The sequence below is a fragment of the Panthera leo genome, chromosome A1 (genome assembly GCF_018350215.1).
Source record: "Panthera leo isolate Ple1 chromosome A1, P.leo_Ple1_pat1.1, whole genome shotgun sequence".
Classification (NCBI taxonomy): domain Eukaryota; kingdom Metazoa; phylum Chordata; class Mammalia; order Carnivora; family Felidae; genus Panthera; species Panthera leo.
The window spans coordinates 33,707,614-33,720,099 of NC_056679.1; the positions used below are offsets into that span (position 1 = coordinate 33,707,614).

The window sequence follows — 12,486 nt, forward strand, 5'->3', positions numbered from 1 at the left end:
GCAAAAGCCTATTCTACAGTGTGGCCCTGATCAGATGTGCCAGTAACAACAAATGAGGCTATATGCCTAAGTGGAGAGAAACTAAAAGAACTAAAAGACAGTGAATGCATTTAAGAATTTTTTTTTTCTGATTTTGAGCAATAGACTTTTTACGATTTTTTTTTTTATAATCAAGACAATTACATAGTAATTTGGGTTAGAATGCATGCCTAGTTCCCCATCTCAAAACCCAATTTGTTACCACCTGTGGCTATTTCTATTAAAAAAAAGAAAGAAACATAATTACTATGAGTCTCAGCAGTCTTAGAGTAAATTTTTGCAATTACAATACCTCCCTCGGGCAGATGTGTGAAAATGGCAGATTAATTCCTGCCAGGATCTTTCTGTTCCTCCTGCATTTTTAGGTTTGGTGTTACCTGCTTATTAGAGCGGCTCTGTTTGCTCTGGTTAAGGGTTATGTCAGTGTTTCCATAGTAAATCTCTAGAAATAAAGATCCACAAGTCAGCCATTAAATTTTGCCTTAGGTGAAAAGTTGACATGTAACGTTTTAGCGAAGGGGTAGAAAATATTTCCCATCACACTCCTCTGTTGGCTGGTTAAGTTTGAAGTAAATGGTAGTAAGACCATTTGGCAGTGTCGGAGAAAGCAGGACAGGTCGGGAGGTAAAAAGAAAAGCACCTTCTTTGAACTATAAAATACTATGTAATCAGCAGAAGTCAACGAAAATATTTTTCTTCTATGCTTGATCCTAAAGCTACTTAATGCATAAGAGAAACTGGAAGACTAAAAGATTTAACACCCTACCTATTTTCATTCATTCCTTCTTTGGTTGTGCTATGTAAACTTTGTTTCTATAAAGATCTAATTGATCTACACACAAAATGATGAATATTAGTAAGTGTAAACAGTTTTAAAACTCTGGTTCAGTGTTATAAGTCTCTCTTAGCAAAGCTAATTTATCACAAAGCAACTTAAATAGCAGAATATTGGAAGACAGAGACCATATACGTTTGCTTGTTTCTGTAGTCGGGAGAACCTAAGATGGTTTGTAATACATAGAAAGCACTTAAAAAATACGGATTCTTGGTAATCCTATAATCATTAATCAGTCATGAGCTGGAGTGTAGATTCAAACCTAGAAATGAGGGAGGCCAAAGTTGAAGATATTATTCATATAAACATGCTGGTAAACAATTTATTTGAAGGTGGCATGTTTTGATAATTTTATGTATGATTTTTACCTTTGTAATAACTACAATGAAAATTCCTATACAATTCTATTGATAGTGACATAAGTTCTGAATTTGTTTGTATCTCTCTCTCTCTCTCTCTCTAGAAATATATATATATATAACACACACATATATATGTGTATATATAAGTGCATTAATATATTTGTTCTTGATATACAGTATATGATATACAGTAAATAGATATTTACAGTATATAGATATACAGTATATAGATATATAGTATATAGATGTATACTGTATATCAAGAACAAATGCTGTTGGTAAGAGCATATCTTTTATCTTTTGTCCTATTCCTTGAAGTGCTTTATACAGTATTAAAACCACACAATTCAAATATTATGTCTCTTTGTTAAGGCTTTAAGAATCACACAGCTCTAGCAAATTATTAAGTAACTAATGTGATCCTTTTTTCTATATGACATTTTTAATGAAATGAGATTATAAGCCATAAATAGTAATGTGGGGATTACATTTATTTGTATTTGTTAATATATAATTTTATGATTTAATCACTTTGGTACCAACCAGTTGCCATCTGATATTGCAAAAAGAAAATCACCATGGGCAATTATCAATGTGTATAATAATAATAATAACCCAACTACAAAACTTTTCTCAAAATCTCAGAATCTATTTCATGTAGGTGGTATGAAATTTTTATGCATATATTGAGGAAGCATAAGCTAAGCATTCATGTAAACAGTATGCTACCCATTTCATTATTGTTATTTAAAATATGTAACCTGCAGAGCTGTTCAATACATAATCATCAATTCAATTAAAAAATAATTAAAAAGCTCTTAATTAAAATAATTTACTACTTTTAAGCTGTTTTAGGACTTATTTACTATTTTATCTGAATTTTAAACTTTAACTGCAAAATCTTTATCAAACAATAAGAAGGTTTGATAGAATAAAGCCTTCAAGCAGAATGAGCTTTCAAACCATATTAAAAATTTAATTATCTCCACTAGCCAGATAGTTGGGATACAAAATTAAAGAAAAAAATAATAGGAAGGAGCAGAGAAATGACATTTAAAAAGTTTAGGATTCATTGTCAATTACCATTCGAAAAGAGGAGAAAACTTTCTGAGAGATTATAGTGTTAAATACCATATAAGATACACCAACGAATAATAAGTTCTCAAAGGGGACATTTATATCTACAATTACCCAAACATTATAGTTTGAGCCCATCTGTAAATTTACTCTGGAATATTTGGCATGTTGGGGAAAGAAGGCGTAGCGACAGTGGGTGCTGCTTTCTCCTGACCGGATGCCAGTCTGGGTCTTGCTGTCCTGTTACTAAGAGAAGTCTGAGAACCAGGAGCAGATCAGTAAATGGGAAACTGGGCCTGTAATGTTCCATAATCTCTCTGAATTTTACTCATTTCTTTGTATTTTTTCTTGAACTATCACACATGCTTTCTTTTAAGGAATACAGTTTAGAAATCTACTAGAAATGTGACTTCTAAACAATACTGGTAAAATGGGAATGTCCTACAGGTTTACCAGGTTTCATGCATTTATGTTAGTCTTCACATGAAACCATATGATCTGAAAACATATATCATTTGTTTAAAAATTCCAAAAAGTTGTTTGAATATTTGGAAAGTATCATCAAAACATATAATTTGAAACAAAAGAAAAGGAATTGTTACATATGCCTTACTCACATGACTTGTTCTGATTCTTTTCTTCTTATTCTTGCCATCTGGTCTCTTTTCTGTGATATCCATTCTGAAAATATATTTTTTCAGGGATACCTTAGGAACCTTGTATATTTACATCGAATGTAAATATTTTTAAAGAACTCAGATATATATATTCAGACCTGAGGTGCCTAGAGTTGATTCCTATAGTGGAGCAATATAGGAATAGGTTGGATTAAAATGGGTTGGATTCAACAATATTATGTTTAACATTATTAAAATGCATTTAATAAATGAGAAACTTTTGTTGGTTAGTTAAAATAAAAAGCTTCTTGGATTCCCTTTCTTCTAGATTTCTTTTTTATAAATGTTTTTATTTTTGAGAGATAGAGCATGAGTTGGGGAGGCACAGAGAGAGAGGGAGGCACAGAATCTGAAGCAGGCTCCAGGATCTGAGTGGTCAGCACAGAGCCCAATGCTGGGCTTGAAATTGTGAACTGCGAGATTGTGACCTGGGCCGAAGTCGGACACCCAACTGACTGAGACACCCAGGCCCCCCTCCTTTGTTCTAGATTTAAAAACATAAAATATTGAGGGCACCTGGGTGGCTCAGTGGGTGGAGCACTGGACTCTTGATTTCAGCTCAGGTCGTGATCTCATGGTTTGTGGATTCGAGCCCCATGTTGGTCTTTGCTGGAAGCACGGAGCCTGCTTGGAATTCTTTCTCTCCCTTTCTCTCTCTCCTCCCCGTTCACTCTCGATCTCTCTCTCACACACACAAAATAAATAAATAAACATGAAAAAATATTTTAAAAAGATGAAATATTGGTTTTCTTTTTTATAAAAGTAATTAAATAAACCTTTCCATAATTCCTTCTTTTTGTTCTTCATGCAAAAATGTGCTCTATTGAGATATAGTAGAGATAAAATCCTCCATCTACAATTCCTGAAAACAGAACATTTCATTTTTTTTTTTTTTAAGTAAACTCTCTGCTTGACTTAGGACTTGAACTCATGACCCCAATATCAAGAGTTGAATGCTTTACCGACTGAGCCAGGCAGGTACCCTTAGACCATTTCATTTTTTGTCCTCTTGATAAAACTTCCTCTATATTTATTTATGCTTATGCAGGTCAGAGAAATAGACTAATGTATCTGTTTATAGCATAAGGAAAATAAATTTATAGTTAATCTTATCCAACAAATACCTTATAATTATTTTCATTACAAATTTCCCATTGAGCCTCAGTGGACTTGGGCTTCATTTTAAGTACTTATCATTTAACTGGAGAAATCAAATCTCCAGGACACATCTGTTATTTAATGATATTAGAGTTTGGATTTTGTTTGGTGTAAGTGTAGGATTGTGATGGAAAGGCACTAGGGGTGGGAGAGGAAAGGAGCTCTGATTCAATATCCCCAGGTAATATGATATGAATAATTGGAAAATGGAGATATCATTTCAGTTGGTTAATTGTAATAAACCTATTATCTTGTTAGAGCATTAAGGTAGAATCAACATGTTGGGAAACAGATAAAAGGTGCAAGAAAGCATTTAAAATTCAATCATTAGGTTTCATTGCACCCATCTGCTCCCAGGAAATATAATTGGAAATTCGATTCATTGACCTTTAGCTGCCATTTTGGACCACAGTTTCAAAATCTATGTTTTCAAGTTGGACATTTGAAGTTAATTTGATAAGAGCCATATTCGGTACATTTTTAACCCAATTATGTTTTTGAACAATATTTAGAAAAAATAAAATCAGGCTTAATGTGCTGGTGTATATATGACAAAGAGTCAGCATAGTTATTTAATCCTGGATCTAGTTAAAATAACTGATGTTCAAATTCATTAAAGTTTCAATTAACTAGAGGGACTGCTGAACTTTTTACTGTTATTTTATGCACGAACTCCTGCTTCTCATTAATTATTCTCTGGGTCCATATTATACTACATTTATACTTACAACATCCAATTATGCTAAAATTACATACCATGGTATTAAAAAAAAAGCAATATATAGTATTTCAGGTGGTTATCCTGAATTTAAAAAATTTTTCCTCCCCCTCACTCCCTCTTGGCAACATAAGTATGACAGCACAGAATCTTCCCCGAATATTGCCTACGTCCTCATTCAGAAGAGTTACATGATAAAATTATATGCATAACACGAGAGATACATTATGTAAATTGACCATCATTTCTTGTCAGCATTTGTGTACTGCTCTGCTCGCTGAAGTTCATGTAACTTGGAAAAGAGTCATGATTAGACAGGTGTTTCTTCAGCCTATGAGATCAAGTTTCTGAAATATTTATATGGTGGCGAGCCAGATGTACACAGATTAACCTTATAATCCCATTTCACAGCTTTTCCAAATACTTGGAAACTTGTTAAGTATGAAGCTGATTATTCTGGCAGCGTTATCTCCATTAATAGGATTCAGATCTTCCTTGTTTACAAGCCAATGCTGCTAATATGATCTAGTATATTAAATCAACAGAGAAACAGAAAAAGTAGAATCCATCCAAGGGCTAATTGACAGGGAAGTCTGTTCTAAAGCTTTTTAATGTGTTTTTTATTGACTTCATAATAACAGAACACACGTAGCGCAGGCGAATGATGTAACTGGGCTACTATGCTACTATCATTTGGGATGAAGTAGTTATTTATCAGATTCTTCATGCTTCTATTGTAATGTTGATATAAGCCACATAAGACCGTGCATCTGCCCTTTACAAATATTCCCTTCGACATCATCTCGATTGGAAGGCTTACTGTCATTTGACGTGTGAAATTATTTTAAATGCGCTCATCTTTTTTTTAATGAATAGAGGCAACACAGAGTAATGTAATAGTATGTCATGATTTTCATTATGCTTATTTATTGGTTCTGCAATAATAGACGGAGACCTTATTGTTACACATTCAGCTTGAGCTATTTATGCACAGTGCTAGTAGGTGCACCATTTCATATTGTTATGTTCTGTCCTCTCAAGAAAAGAGGTATCAGGAGCCTTAAATTAGACTACAGGAAGAGTTTTATACTTTGTCTTTTTTATATTAAGTGTATAGCTTTTATAAACTACCTCACTCTGCTTGAATAAACTCATGCTCCTTCAGAGACAGGAAAAACCTATTTTTCAAACTATGTATGACAGCCTGATTCCATTTTCAGAAGAAGGAAGGAGAACGCAGGCCCTCAGCAAAGAGAAGAATTCTTCCACTTTTTCACTTTTTGGGGGGACAAATTATCTACTTTGTGTTTCATATTTATACGTAATATGTCTAGTGCACGTAAAAGAAGACATAATATTTCTTTAAACCTAGGATTAAGTGACCCTTAAAGAATAGTTTTTCAAGGACAATTGAAATGTAAATATATGAGATTTGGGGGCCCTTGAATTTTTGGCTCCGTGACAGATATCCTAAAGATGAAGCTACTCCATTGAGACTGTGCCTCTGGACCTGTGTAGTTGAGAGTCAGGCACCGCTAGTGTATTGCCTTTTGGATTTCAACTACTCTAACATTGAACTGGGAGTTTGTAGTCAGCCTCCAGGGATGAATTGGCTACATTTGACTGCAGGGCCACTTACTCCTTTCCTATTTGATTTTTACCAAGTCAATAGTTTCCCTAGAAGAGATTTTACTCTCAGGAATAACTGCAACTATTCCAAAACTCTTCTATGCAAGAAGATCCATGTTTTTGCATTTAAAATAACTTCAGGTTTTCGGTCCAGTATGTGTGTCTTTGAGTTTCTCTCTTTCTGGTTTTTCCCAAACTTAAATGACTATATTTTTTCCCTAATTTTAAGAGGAATTTTTACTGCAAAACTTCCACTAAAAAACCATACCTAAAACAGCACCTGGTGTATAGTAAGAACTCATTACATGTTTGTGGACTGAAAATAGAGAAAGTTGCATTTAAAAAGTTATAATTGCTTATAATTTAGTACTCAGAGGTAGTTATTGCTAATCTTTTGTTGTTCAGACCCACAATCCCTTCTCTAAATAAAAATCCAAAGAACTTAGATCTGAACTGATTTAAGATTATTTTTAATCTTTACTTGTCCCACTTAGTGTTAATATCAACATTTTTTTTTTTAACTGAAGAAATACTAATATGTTTAAATTTGAGGTATTGTATCAGTCTCTGCTGGGATGGGCCATACATGACAGGTAGAACAAAATGTCATTCTGAGATATGGAAGACTTAAGGATTACAAAACATGTCTGAGTGCAAGGATTTTGAATAAGGGATTATAAACCTGTCTATCTTCCCATGCTGTAATGTGCAAACACATGCAGGACACACGACTAGATTTTGCCTAAAAATATAAATGTCTCATACATAGACACTATTCCATGTCAACAATGTGGTTTCATATTATCTGAACAATAATGGAATTCTGGGCCAATTAATGGATAATTCATTTAGTCAGTTCCTCCCTGATTGATGGTTTGAGTCTTTACACTGAGATTCAATTCCCAAGGTTCTTGGTCTAAAAAAAAAAAAAAAAAATTAGCTTTTCTGTCCAGAGTAAGATGCTTAACCTTTATTTTTTTTTTTCTGGTTTCTTATTAGGTGTAATAATATTTGTTCCTCATAAAATTGTCATAAGAATTAAAGATGAAATATGATTATGCATATAAAGGATATGATCAATACTAAATTTTGAATGAATATTAACACATACAATTATTATTGTTAACAGCAAATGATGTAACACATGGAAGCAGGTAACTGATATGCAGACATATTCTCCATAAAAATAATATTTCATGTTAGCAATTATGCAAGAGTACAATTTTAAACCAGAATACTTACGATTATAAAAAAAGTAATTTTATTAGAATTCTAATTTATTTATTTTTATTTTTTTAATATTTAATATTAAATATTTATTTAATATTTAATACTTAATATTTATTTTTATTTTTTAACGTTTTTTATTTATTTTGAGACAGAGAGAGACAGAGCATGAATGGGGGAGGGTCAGACACAGAATCCGAAGCAGGCTTCAGGCTCCCAAAGGTCAGCACAGAGCCTCACGTGGGGCTCAAATTCACGGACATGACCTGAGCCGAAGTCGGACTCTTAACAGACTGAGCCACCCAGGCGCCCTGAATGCTAATTTATTTTATTCCAAATTTCAGTTTATACCTCTTTAAACCAGGATTGGTTACTTTGTTCTAAATGCTTTTTTTCTTAAAGGTTATTTATTTATTTTGAGACAGAAAGAGAGCAGGGGAGAGGCAGAAAGAGAGGGAGAGAGAGCGAATCCCAACCAGGCTCCGCACTAACAGCATGGAGTCTGATTTGGGGCTTGAACTCACGAACTGTGAGATCATGATCTGAGCTGAAATCAAGAGTCAGACACCTAACTGACTGAGCCACCGAGGCACCCTTGTTTTAAATGCTAAATAGACATTTTAAAAAGTGATCAATTTTTGATAGACTGTCTTGCAAAAAAAATAATTTGCAGATATTTTAAACTTCTTAAACCACCAAAGTGAACTCTGAAGTGGAAAGATGTTAAGTCTTCTTTCAGAACAGTGCTTTTCATGCAGAAAGAACTTGTGGTAAGTAAAGCTCACCCCAGGTAGAAACTGAAGAGAAGTTTTCACAAAAGAACTGTTGTAGAGCAATGAATACGAGAGAGTTAGAGACATATGATAACATCTGATTTCATTTACACTTCTTTTCATGTGAGAAAATTGAAGCACAGAAATATTACTCACATATATACAGCTAGCAAGAAATAGAAAATTAATGTCATGTGACTCAGAGTTTAGGGTTTTTGTTTCTATACCAGTTGGGATATCATGTTTGGCCTGCATTCCTATGGAGGTATTGATGGAGTATGAAAACATCCTACAGCATGAATAATTGCTACTTTGAGTAGTGAAACTTAGTTCCTAGAAGGCAGGTCAATTTGGAAAAGAATTCTTTAAGGCCTTCATATGTTAAGCCTCACATCTCTGCTGGGACCTATGTACGTACGACACATTGCCACAAGATCTTTCCAATTGATAGCCAGCAAGTAGTTTCAAGAGGTTCTGTAAGTTGGTCTTATAGAGTGAAAATATTTCCAGATTTTGGAGACTCCAGAAGCAGATTCTCAGATTCTCAGATTTGATCATAGAACTGGCTTTGATTCTTGTATTTGAACCAAAGCTGTCCAGTAGACCTCATTGCTTTCCTCTGTGTTTATTATGATTCAGAGCTGAACAATTGCAGGAACAAAGCCATTCGGGAAGGCGGGGGGGGTGTGACCTGGTATCAGAACTCTGTAGGGAGCATTGATTAACAAGCATTATTAGAATGAAAGTAATAAATCTGTAAAATACATCAGACAGTGATAAATAGTCTAGAAAGCAAAGCACAATACTCACAAAAGGGAGATGGGTCATACAGGACTTGCAGGATTTTATTTGAAAGAGTGTGAGATTTTGAGTCAAAAGAAACTTATTCCTATTACTTACTCATAAAGGGACCTCCAACTAGCCTTTCATGAATTCCATAGGCCTCAGTTTTTCCACCCATAAAATAGAAATAATTATAATGGTTCCACTTGGTGAAGTTGAAAGGAAGTTTAGATTTGGAGAGGTTGAGAAACACTGACAAAATCACCCTGTAAAATATGTAAGGAAGCACAGGAGACAAAGGACCAAGAACGGAAGAGTTCTTTTCTCTGGGAAAGAACAGGTTACTTACTCTTATTCTAAGTACACTCTAGAGGAACTTGTAATACACTTCAGGAAACTTAATGTGCCTAAGTACATTTTGTTTTCAGGTGTTCCCATGATGGTACTGTTTGCACAGTTTTAAGTAGTTTGGAATTGAATATAAACATGCTGCAAATCACCTAACACTGAAATCCACTTAAAAAATATGAACAATTTTTCAATCAGGCAATTTCCAAATGGATACTCTGGGAGAGAAGTCTGTGTCCCACAGAAGATGAAAATAACTTGTGTGTTTTCTTGTTTTTTTAAACTATGACCTAATTAAACATAGTGTATATGTGAAAATGCCTCATTAGTATTTTATCTACAGGAGTGAGTAGACTAAAAATTTTAATTATAACATTAAGAGGTGAGACTTAGTTTTTCTAAGCCAAGAGCCTGCAACTTTTCCTATTAAGGATCAGATAGTAAATATTTAGGGTTTGTGGGCCATATAGTTTCCATCAAAACTATTCATCTCTGCCATTGAAGCATGAAAACAGCCATCGACAACATGTAAATGAAAGGGCATGGCTGAGTTCCAATAAAACTTGATTTTCAAAAACAGATAGTGGGCCTTACACCATTTTTGTAAGGTATGATTAACTGTTAACATTTCTTAATTTCTTTCCGTTTGTGTATTTATAAAAAAAAAAAAAACCCGAAAAACCTGTACCATGTAAATTACAAATAACCTCTAACAAGATCAAGATATTTGTCTGTTGTTTCAAACTAGATATGGAAGAATGCAGGCCTATTATCTCATGAAATGATTGTCTGGGTAAGCCCGCTGCTTTTTCCAGAGGAGAAAAATTCTTAGCACTGAAGTGTCCAAGCAAAGAAAGCTGGGGATACTTGAATTAGGTATTAAGTGTCAGTCTGATAAAGACTAGAGATATTTCATTTCATTTTGTGCTAATGTTTAATTAAAAATCTGTTAGCATTAGTAAAGACACTTAGCTTTATTTTAATTTCAGGTATGAATACCAACCTAAAATAGACTCTTTCCATTGAATCATACATTTTGAATGCGATACTTATTCCTGTATTTCAGAGGGAAAAATGATAAATATTCTAGTAATCTAATACTCATAAATTTGATTAATAATTAATTTCTTCTTCAAACTTAGGAATGCCTTTACTTTGTTAAAGTCATATCTCAGGGCAGATCTTCCAAATTCCCTGTATATTATCTCCTAAGTTTTTGTAATTGTACTCTTACATTACTCATTTTGTTTTTCATTACAATGGATAATTTTTTCTGGAAAATTTAAAGCTTATTTATTTATTTTGAGAGAGAGAAGGACAGAGAGAGAGAGACTGAGAGAATCCCAAGCAGGCTCCTGTTGACACAGGTCTCAGTTTCCCAAATCATGAGATCATGACCTGAGTCGAAATCAAGAATCAGACACTTAACTGAGACACCCAGGTGCCCCTGAAAATTTAAATTTGTATATATTTTTTGTTGTTTTGGAAGGGGTTAGTAACTTATCTTTGAAACCCATGCAAAAGACCAGGACCACAAAATTCCCCCAAAGTAATTATTTAAAATAAATAATTATTTACTAATTATTGTAAAATAAATTGATTGGTTGGCTGTTTGCATGAATTGTTGCTCATCAAGTTAAAAATTCTCAGGGTACCTGGGTGGCTCAGTTGATTACATCAGACTTTGGCTCAGGTCATGATCTCACAGTTTGTGAATTAGAGCCCTGCGTTGGGCTCTGTGCTGACAGTTCAGGGCCTGGAGCCTATTTTGGATCCTGTGTCTCCCTCTCTCTCTCTGCCCCTCCCCTGCTTGTGTTCTGCTTCTCTTTTTGCCCCTCCACTGCTTGTGCACACTCTCTCTCTCTCAAAGGTAAATAAATTTGAAAAAAAAATACCAACTTCCTTTTATAAAGAGTTAAAAATTCTTTATTAATGTGCTAGAGGAGGGGCACCTGGGTGGCTCAGTCAGTTGAGCGTTCGACTTCGGCTCAGGGCATGATCTCACAGTTCATGAGTTTGAGCCCCACGTTGGGCTCTGTGCTGACAGCACAGAGCCTGGAGCCTGCTTTGGATTCTGTGTCTCCCTCTCTCTCTCTCTGCCCCTAACCCACTCGCATCCTGTCTCTGTCTCTCTCAAAAATAAACATTAAAAAAAATTTAAATTTTAGAGGAAGGAAAAAGTAAGAAAGGTATTTCATCCTTCAATTTCACCTTGAATTCCTTCTATTTTTTTTTTTTTTTTTTTACTATTAGGAACTGGAATGCACCTATACAGGTGATGAGTTGAAAGGCAGATGCAAAATCAGACAGGAACCTGATCTTGCTGATATTTTTTTTTCTTTCATTTGCAAAATTTAACTGATTATTTGAATAATAATAGACTTTATCTTCTGATCAACAATGTTATTTGGAGGAGGAAGACTGGTGAACTGTGTGTACCAAAATCATTGTATCTGTAATGTTTTAAACTTTAGTGTATTTTGGAAAAAAAAACAAACTGATGATATGTGACAGACAGTTTGGTTTTTAAATTAGTTACTTAAATTAGTTATTTATATCTTTTAAATTAGTTATTTTTGGGGAATTTTCTGTAATGATTGGCTACATGTAATACTTTGAATTTCTTTTGCACTTTAAAAGGTAAGTGTTCAGAAGTGCCTATTTTGACAATTTATATGACTGTCATGATGGTAAGTAATCATACAGTTAAGCCTACTGCTTGCATTAGACTGTTTGATAATACACGGCCATTATTACCTTTTTATGTTACTGGCCAAAGGAAGAAAATCTAGTTATTGGAGTTATATGCAATGCTCAGCATATTCAAATAATTTAATGTGCAAGTATGGAAAGGTAAACG

General features: G+C 34.0%; 1 protein-coding gene across 6 annotated transcripts in view; it reads left to right on the forward strand.

Annotated features, from left to right (window-relative positions):
- The window catches only part of PCDH17 (protocadherin 17), a 98,736-nt gene that overhangs the window by 13,401 nt on the left and 72,849 nt on the right, over positions 1-12,486 (forward strand). The gene's annotated exons all lie outside the window — the stretch shown is intronic.